Source organism: Magnolia sinica, chromosome 8 (genome assembly GCF_029962835.1).
Source record: "Magnolia sinica isolate HGM2019 chromosome 8, MsV1, whole genome shotgun sequence".
In the NCBI taxonomy this organism is placed as follows: domain Eukaryota; kingdom Viridiplantae; phylum Streptophyta; class Magnoliopsida; order Magnoliales; family Magnoliaceae; genus Magnolia; species Magnolia sinica.
The window spans coordinates 59,138,929-59,149,002 of NC_080580.1; the positions used below are offsets into that span (position 1 = coordinate 59,138,929).

The 10,074-nt window shown below is 42.3% G+C and overlaps 1 non-coding gene across 1 annotated transcript; it reads left to right on the plus strand.

Moving 5' to 3' along the window:
• The first annotated feature begins 9,698 nt into the window (after nucleotides 1–9,698).
• On the plus strand, nucleotides 9,699–9,805 carry LOC131254422 (small nucleolar RNA R71). The gene has a single exon (XR_009175535.1). It is a non-coding gene; the product is annotated as a small nucleolar RNA R71 (small nucleolar RNA).
• Nucleotides 9,806–10,074: the final 269 nt, after the last annotated feature.

Sequence of the window (10,074 nt, forward strand, 5' to 3'; positions counted from 1 at the left end):
AGTTCATATGAACTGCCTAGCTTTTTAAGAAAGGATTTGTAACCAAGTCTTTGGCAGAAGAAGCAATATTTCTACCCCAAATTCTCACTTAGGAATTCATAAAAAAGGTCGTGGAGAGGCAATTTCAAGGCAAGCAAACATCAACACATAGAAAAGGTCATGTGCAAAGCACCCACATGGAGGAACCATCCCAACACAAAACCTTAAGATCTAGCCTCCCGAAACAAACCAGAATTATGGATAATAAAACAATGAAATAAATCAAAGCATATATCACACCACACAAGATATTTTTACGTGGAAAACCCTCAAAGAAGTAAAAACCACGGGACCTCGTCCAGATCAACAATCCACTATGAAGTAGAATGTTACAACCTTCTTCACTCACGCAGGAGTGGATAAAGAATAAGAGAAACAAAGAAAACAGAGAGATCTCACCGATTACGAGGATGTGGAAGCGCTACGATATAAGTTGCACAGTAGATAATCTCCACGATCATAACCTTCCTTCCACAAGCTTCCTCTCTCTCTTTCTCTCTCTCTCTCTCACACACACCTTTGATGGCCCTCTTGTATTTTTCATCACATCAGAAAACCTTAGGAACCCATATTTATAGTTTTAGAAAACTCCTTTCCGCATCCCAGTTGCGAAAGGACTCAGATTTCAGCAATCTGCAAAATCGCGGAACGAATCTGCATAACCACGATCGGTCGAGACGAAGCCACGACCGGTCGAGCGCCACCCACGACCAGTCGAGCAACACCCTCGACCAGTCGAGCACCCCTGGAAAAAATAGTCGTGCACCCTCGGCCGGTCATGTAAGGCTCACGACCGGTCCTGAGGAGGAAAACCCCCATCAAATCTCTCCTTTTTGACTCAGGAAAGATCCGCTTCTTCAAGCCAGTCTGGTTTCTACAAACCTCAAACTTGCCCTTGAGCAAAACCTTGGTCATCATGTCTGACCCATTATCGTCCGTGTGGACCTTCTCAAGCTGTAACACCTTCTGTTCCAAAGTATCCCTGATCCAGTGATACCGAATCTCTATGTGCTTCGACTTGGAATGCTGACTTGGATTCTTGCTCAAGTGTATAGCACTTTGACTATCGCAATAGACCACATGCTCCTCCTGCTTCAGTCTAAGTTCTTATAAGAACCTCTTCATCCAAAGTATCTCTGTACATGCCTCTGTGACTACAATGTACTCGGCTTCTGTCGTCAACAATGCTACGACCTTCTGTAGCTCGACTGATCATGACCGGTCGAGCGGACCCCTCGATCGTTCGAGCACAGGACAAAAATCCCATCAAATCTCTCCCTTTTTGTCCCAGGAGGGATTCACCTTCATCAAGCCAGCCAGGTTTCTACAAACCTCAAACTTGCCCTTGAGCAAAACCTTGGTCATCATGTCTAACCCATTATCGTCTATGTGGACCTTCTCAAGCTGTAACACTTTCTGTTCCAAAATATCCCTGATCCAGTGATATCGAATCTCTATATGATTTAACTTGGAATGCTGACTTGGATTCTTGCTCAAGTGTATAGCACTCTAACTATCGCAATAGACTACGTGCTCCTCCTGCTTCAGGCTAAGTTCTTATAGGAACCTTTTCATCCAAAGCATTCTTTACATGCCTTTATAACTGTAATGTACTTGGCCTCTGTTGTCAACAATGCTACGACCTTCTGTAGTTTGTTCTACCAAGAAACCGCTCCCCCTGCAAACGTGAACATGAACCCCGATGTACACTTTTTGGAGTCTATGTCGCCTGCCATATTTGCATCTGTGTAGCCCTCTAACACAGGTTTACCGTCACTATAGAATAGGCTCAACTTATATGAGCTTTTTAGATATCACAGTATCCACTTCACCGCTGCCCAATGTTCTTTGCCAGTTTGGCAAGATACCGGCTGACAACACTAACTGCATATGATATGTCTGGGCATGTACACACCATAGCACACATCAAACTTCCTATAGCCGACGCGTATGGTATCTTCTGCATCTATTCCACCTCTGTCTTTATCTTGGGACACTGCATGTCGCTCAATCTGAAGTGACCATCCAGTGGAGTACTGACTAGCTTTGCTGCATTCATATTGAACCGCTCTAGGACTTTCTCAATATACCACTCTTGTGACAGCCAAAACTTCCTACTGCTTCTGTCACGGGTTATCTCCATTCCTAGGATCTGTTTAGCCGAGCTCAACTCTTTCATCGTAAACGACTTGCCCAAATCTTGTTTCAGCCTATCGATCTTCTTGATATCTTTTCCCATGATGAGCATGTCATCAACGTATAACAGCAGAACTAAGAAATCACCATCTAAGAACTTGTGCGTGAACACACAGTGGTCCGACTCCATTCTGTCATACCCATGCTGTAACATGAACGAGTCGAACTTCTTGTACCATTGCCGTGGAGCTTGTTTCAGCCCATACAAGCTCTTCCTCAGCCTACACACCATATGCTCTTTGCCCTTGACTTCAAACTCCTTTGGTTGGTGCATGTAGATCTCTTCTTCCAGGTAACCATGGAGGAAGGTGGTTTTAACATTTAACTGCTCTATCTCCAGATCCATGCTAGCCGCCAACCCAAGTAACACACGTATGGATATCATCTTCACCACTGGTGAGAATATCTCCTTGAAGTTTATGCCTTTCTTTTGATTAAACCCTTTCACCACAAGTTTGGCCTTGAACCTCGTCTGTGAATTCTTCTACTCAACTGTCTTTCTGAACACCCACTTGTTGCTCAAAGCTTTCTTACCCTTAGCCAATTTCACCATATCATAGGTATGATTCTTATGTAAGAATTTCATCTCCTCTTGCATAGCTTTCAACCACTCCCTCTTATGCTCGTCGGCTAGGGTCTCAGAATAATCTTCAGGCTCTCCCCCATCAGTTATCATAATGTACTCATGCGGCGAGTACCTTTTGGATGACTGTCTGTCCCTAGATGACCTCCTCACCTGTGGCTCAACAGGTGGATCAGGTGGTGGCTACTCCCCTGGTCCATCTTCTGAAGGACCGTCATCAAGCACCAGGGGAGGAATAACTAGATTCATGTCCTCTAGCTCACCCGAACTAGCTTTTCTCTGACTTACAAATGTCTTCTATACATTGATCTTCAAAGAAGACCACATCTCTGCTCCTGACAAGCTTCTTCTTGGGCGGATCCTACAATCTGTAGTCGAAGTTTTCATTACCGTACCCCTGACTGATCTTTAATTCGAGCTTGGACCTCTCGTCCTTTGGTACGTGAACAGATGCCCTTCATCTAAACACCCTGAGATGACTGTACGATGGATCTTGTCCAGTCCACACCTTCTCGGGTATTTCTCCATTCAACGGGGCTGATGGAGACCTGTCTATCAAATACACTGCCGTGTACATTGTTTCTCCCCAGAATGTCTTAGACAACTTCGCATGGGATAACATGCATCTGATTCTCTCTACAATGGTGCGATTCATTCGCTCAGCTACACCATTATGCTGGGGGGTCTTGGGAACCGCCTGTTCATGCCGTATACCCAGGGACTTACAATACTTGTGGAAGTCACCGAAGTATTCACCACTATTGTCAGTGCGGATGCACTTCAATGATCTACCTGTCTCTCTTTCGACCATAACATGAAACAATTTAAACACACCAAAGACCTTGTCCTTAGATTTCAAAGCATAAACTCAAACCTTCCTAGAGCATCATCTATAAAAGTGACAAAATACAATGCCCCACCCAAGGTTTTTATCCTCATAAATCACAAATATCAGAATAAACCAAATATAATGCATGCACTTTATTAACATGAGAAACAGATTTAATAAATGAAATTTTATGTTGTTTCCCTGATAAACAATCAAAATAGGTTCTGGAAGACTGATGTTTTATTTAAACCAACACGATTTAAATGATATTTAAACTCGCAAGTATACGAATCAGATGCAGATACGGTACGTATTGCGAGATCGTTCCCACGAGGACTGGTCGTCACAATTCAAATCTATGACTCTCCTTAACTAATCCAACAGATAATGAAATGAACTACTAAGCATAATTGTAGGGGAAAAAGAAAAAAAACAATTAAGAACAAGGAAGAAAATTCAATCAGAAAGAGAGCACTAGGACTTTCGAATCCACCCCTAACTATCCTAACCCTTGTTTTGTCTGTTGATTCACCTTGATCTAGATTGATACCACTTATACAGAGAAAGCACAATCTGTGTCCTTAATCGGGCATACAGACTGTCTAATTCCTTTAAGCAATGCCATGAATGACATATCCCATATCCTTGGTCGGGCATAAGGGATGTACAATTCATTAAAGCATCCTGTTACTCCCTCTATAGGAAACCTGTTCTTGCTCGGACACAAGCACCTATAATAAGCATCCAAACAACATCCATATATATACTTTGGTCAAGTTCATAGATGGAGAAGTTTAGAATTTAAACCCATAAAGCCCACTTAAAGAAAGAAACAAATTAATTGAAATTCAAAGTAAATCAACCAATACAAGAGCTAATCAAATTAGGGGCTTCATCTCAGCCCTAGCTGAAAGATTAGTGACCCATAAAATCCATAAAAAATATTAAATAAAATTCATAAGAAAAAACGTCAAACCAAACAATCTCTTTCTCTCTTCTTTCTTCTCTTTCTTCTCTTTCTTCTCTCCCTTGCTCTAGATCTGGAATCCCCTGGTTCTGAATGACTTTCCCACGTCCAAAACTCACCTTTTATAGCTGCTGGAGTCGGTGGCAGAGTCGTAGAAGGACTCGGAGTACAAACTTTCACAGTGTGATCGGTGGGCCCCACAGAGGTATTTTCTGAAAAATCCACCCCGTCCATTGGATTCAGAACGAAATTTTAGTCAAGAATGGGTGGTTTTGAAGGTCCATTAGCGCGGCCACAGAAGAAATCTCAAAAAAACTCGGTTTTGAACGTCCCGGGGCAGTCTACTTTTGGCCTCTGTACCGCACACGTGTGTACGCATGGGCGAGGAATATCAACATGGTTTTGAAGCTCTCGAAGCCCTCTACACGATGGACGGATCAGATCTTCCGGAAGGTTGACGAGTGGGGCCCACTAATTTTCGCAAAAACTGGCAGCGTCAGTGCGTTTCGCGGACGCCAAACCGACGCTGCGATGATGGTTGGGTCCATTATTGGACTTTTCACAGGAATCCACGCCGTCCATTGGTTTTAGCTCGAAAAATCTGTAGGAATTGACTGGTTTTGGGGTGGATTCGGTGCAGCCCACACGGCTTTCTATCTTGCCGTCCAACCTGCGTTTGAACGGCTGGGCTCTGATTTATGCGTTCATTTGAATTTTTGCCACCTAGGCAATGGTAATGGCTGCTCGAAGAAGTGGATGGACGGTTTGGATTGTCCATTTGGACACTAGGTGGGCCCCACAACCGACGACCGCGGTTCGGTTCCGCGGACGCTGCAGCGGCAAGAGAGAGAGACGGGTCAGCGCTCTCGCTGACCGTCCCAGCGGTGCGGTGCACAGCCGGTGAAAACATGTAGTGTGCACACTCCTCATACACAGGGCCCACCGTGATGTTTACGAGAAATCTACACCATCCATCCTCTTTATCATGGTAATTTAGCCGTCAATACCAAGGTTGAGGCAGTTCCAAATATCAGGTGGGCCCCAAATTGGAGATTAATAGGCTGATCTGTCCGTTGGACCACTTCCCGAGATCTTCAATGGCTGAAATTTAATATGTACGGTTAATTTACGGCCCTCATCTCATGTATGAAGTTTCGAACTGATCGGATAGCGGGAACCATGTGATCTTGCATTCTGGACCCTTTTCGGGCCCCTTTGGCTTGCTTTCCTCAGATCCCAGGCGTGTAAAATCTTCATTATTGGTTCTCTGGAGTCCATCCCATGCTCTGGAGACTTTGGATCATGAAATCCATGCCTTTAACATCAATTTTCAATTAACGCTCCTGACTTCATCCTGTAACAAAAATACAATTAAAATACTCCATTAAGCATTATCATATACGTAAAATCTGGTAATGATTAGGGTCTAATATGCAATATTCGACCCTGATCACAACCCCCAACCAGCATTTTGCTAGTCCCGAGCAAAACATGCGAAAAATAATTTCAGAAATAAAAGACAATTCCTGTAAACTCAAGTGACTTGTGAACAGATAGCTGAGATGTGAAAATTCTAAGATTCATGATTGGTGTGTGGAATTTTTCTCTTGGAATCAAGCTCTCAGCAGACTTCATAATCAAGTTTCAAACTATTAATCCATTAATTGGAACAATTCTGAACATCGAGCTCCATGAATGTAAAGTGTAATCTCGACTTACAAACATTAAGAGATCCAATTGTCAATCTCATGATATCATTGGTAATTCGTGACAACCAAGCTTGAAACCAACACTTATCTCACAGATTAATTTTTAATTTTACCAACCTTTGATTATCTTTATGAGCAGTAACGCAAATGAGGGGAATCAAATTCTTACCTATAAGGAGCAAACCTATGACGAAAACTTGTCGCCTAACTCTTTTTTTTTTTTTCAACTATGGAGAATCAAATCTATACTTATAGGGAGCAAACCTATGGTGAAGATTATGTGACTTAGCCTTTTAATTCTTCTTTTTACCAAGTTAATCATTCAGTTATCGAACCGAAAACTTAATGTGTAAGCGAGATGTGATATGTGAAATCATGGCTCAATCAATGTTTACAACTTCTAATCATGGATTAACAATTCAAAATTGACTGTGAAATCAAGCAGATGGCCGAATCCAAGAGTCATAAGTTACCAACATCACATATCTTATAATGTTAAAATCACAACTATCCTTCAAAATCACTTTGAATTCAATAGAAATTCCAGAAAAAATTTTAAAATTTTCACAAATTTTTCACAAATTTTGCTCAAGACCAAGAAAATACTGATTAGGTAACCTAATCTCCCACCCCCAACCTAAAATCTACATTGTCCTCAATGTAAAAGAAATAATCATGCGATGCACATGGGACAACGAATAATAAAAGAGGAATGAGGGAAAGATAGTACCTGGACGGAGAATCAAGAGGCTTCCCAAAATTATCAATGTAAGAGCAAGTTAGGGCAAGAGAGAAATTAACAAAAGCAAAAATAACAAAAAGAAAAAGAAAAGAAGATCCTACCTATACCACTTTCGCAGGTGCTCTCGATTGCATTTAGCGCATGCAACAAGCCTTTAAACCCCTAGGTTACCCCTAGTGGACGAGTTGTAGTCTCGTGAGGGTTTGCAGTAATGTTACCCACAAACATTGAAGTAACTAACTAAGAAAAATGAAAATGAATGAAATAAAAAGCAATACAATAAAGCAAAAGGCTGGGTTGCCTCCCATGAGCGCTAAGTTTAACGTCTTCAGCCAGACAAGAACGGACCATGAATGAAATAATCTTTATAACCAGGGTCCGCCAAAGAAATTACCTCAACACTTTCATTAACCGATCCCAGACAAGTGATGTGAGTTCCCATGAACTGTGCTATCTGAAATAAGGCAACTGACACTATCGTCAAATAATTTAAGGACTTCTGCTCGAACGACTTCTTCTATGTTAGGATCACGCTTCCTTTGCATGTTATGCGACATTACCACAGCATGATCCATCCATGCAGGGGGCATACTCCCTGGATTTTTTCTATCTTCCGTTCAATTGCTGCCTTATATGCTCTAAGAACATTAAACAGCCTGCTCGCCTTTGTCTTCTCAGAAACTATGCTGTCAGGAAGAGTCTCAGAGGGATGAAGAGGTTCCACTTTCGCTCTCCATTTTTCAGTCTCCAATATAAGAGTAGAGTCGAGCAATGCATTGACTTCATGGATGGGACTATCAATGTCAAAATCCATGCCCGATTGTGCTAAGCAGGTCTCAAGAGGATCTTCAAAAGATGTACGGAAGGAGTCCTGCACAAGGCTCTCGATCATGTCCACTTCAAATATGTCATCCAAATCTGAGGATTGTTGTCCTGCATTAAAAACATTGAGTTTAATATTCATGTTACCAAAGGACAATTTCATAACTCCATTCCTGCAATTGATAATAGCATTAGATGTGGCCAAAAATGGACGACCCAAAATGACTGGGATCTGACTATGAAGATTCTGGACAGGCTGAGTATCTATAACTATGAAATCCACTGGAAAATAAAATTTATCAACCTGGATTAACACATCTTCAATAACACCCCGGGGCACCTTGACAGATCTATCGGCTAGTTGTAATGTTACCTTAGTCGGTTTCAACTCACCAAGTCCTAGCTGCTCATAAACCGAATATGGTAACAAATTGACACTCGCCCCTAAATCAAGTAATGCCTTCCCGATCTTATGATCTCCTATGCCGCAAGAAATGGTGGGAGCTCCTGGATCCCTAAATTTAGGAGGGGTGTTATGTTGAATCATGGAGCTGAGCTGCTCTGCAAGGAAGACTTTCTTATGAACATTCTGCTTATGAGTGCATAAATCTTTAAGAAACTTAGCGTAAGCAGGGACTTGCTTGATAGCATCAAGCAACGGGATGTTGACTTGCACTTTTTGAAACACATCCAAGATTTCATCAAAGTTATTTCTTTTCTTTATTGGTGCCAGACGTTGAGGAAATGGTGTTTTGGGCACATAAGGTGGCACATTAGTGGCTCTTGGAGAGTCAGAGAGCTTTTGGACTTTGGATGCATTGGTATGGCTCTCTGCTTCATCTTGATCTTCTGTTTTAGAATTTGATTCATCCCCAGGCATCTCTATTCTGTTATCAATCTGCTTGCCTGACCTAAGGGTAGTGATCGATTTGGCCTGTTCATGATATTGCCCTTGGTTGGAATTAGAGCCAATCTCATACTGTCCCTTTGGATTAGCCTCAGGTTGGCTAGGGAACTTGCCCTTCTCTCTCTCACTCAATGTGGCAGCTAGTTGACCCATTTGTACTTCCAGCTTGGCAATGGATTGTGCATTTGCATGTAAGCTTTGCTGGTTGGCCAGTAAGGTTTGTTGGGTGTCTTTTTGGAATTGGAGAGAACTCTGCATGAAAAGATGGAGTGTATCCTCAAGAGATGGTTTCCTTGATTGTGTAGGCAGTTGTTGATATTGTGGAAACTGTTGAGGTTGTTGACTGCCAACTTGGAGGTGCGGTTGCATGGGAGGATTTTCAGATGGTCCTCCTTGTTGTGGTCCTTTTGCCCAAGAGAAATTTGGATGTCTAGCCCACCCTGGGTTGTATGTGTTCGAGTAAGGATCATTCCCAGATTTTTGAAAAGTGTTCATAGCATGAACTTGTTCAGAGAGAAGTTCTGGGAATGCTGCACCAGATGGACAAGACTGCATAGGATGGGTAGGACTAGAACATGTGGCATATGCCTCGACTTGAGCTGTTTGTGGTGGTCCATTATTTAATACCAGAGCATCAACTTTCTTTGTCAGGTTATCAAGCTTGGCGCTCAGCTCTGGCATGACTCCTATCTCATATATACCACCTCTCTTTTGTGGTTGGGGACTTCTGTCACCTCTATTTGAATAATCCCATTGTTGGGAATTTTCGCACAAGGTTTCAAAGAAGTTCCACGCTTCGACATCACTTTTGGTCATGAATGACCCTCCACTGGTGGCATCAACCATGCGATGGTTCTGTGGTGTCAGACCGTCATAGAAGTATTGAACTTGTTGCCACTTCTCAAAACCATGGTGAGGACATTTAAGAAGCAAGTCCTTCCATCTTTCCCAACATTCATGAAAGTGCTCGCCCTCTTTTTGTGTGAAGTTAGTAATTTCTCTACGGAGGGCATTGGTTTTGTGAACGGGGAAGAACTTGTTTAAGAACTTCTTAGACAGTTGGTCCCATGTAGTGATAGATCCAACTTCTAGAGAATTCAACCATGCTTTCGCCTTATCCTTCAAAGAAAAAGGAAACAGGCGTAGGCGGATCGAATCGTCTGAGAAGTTTTGGAACTTAAAGGTGGAGCAAATGTTTAAGAATTCTTTCACATGATGATATGGGTCCTCCTTGTCCAATCCATAAAAGGATGGCAACAATTGTATGACTCCGGGTTTAA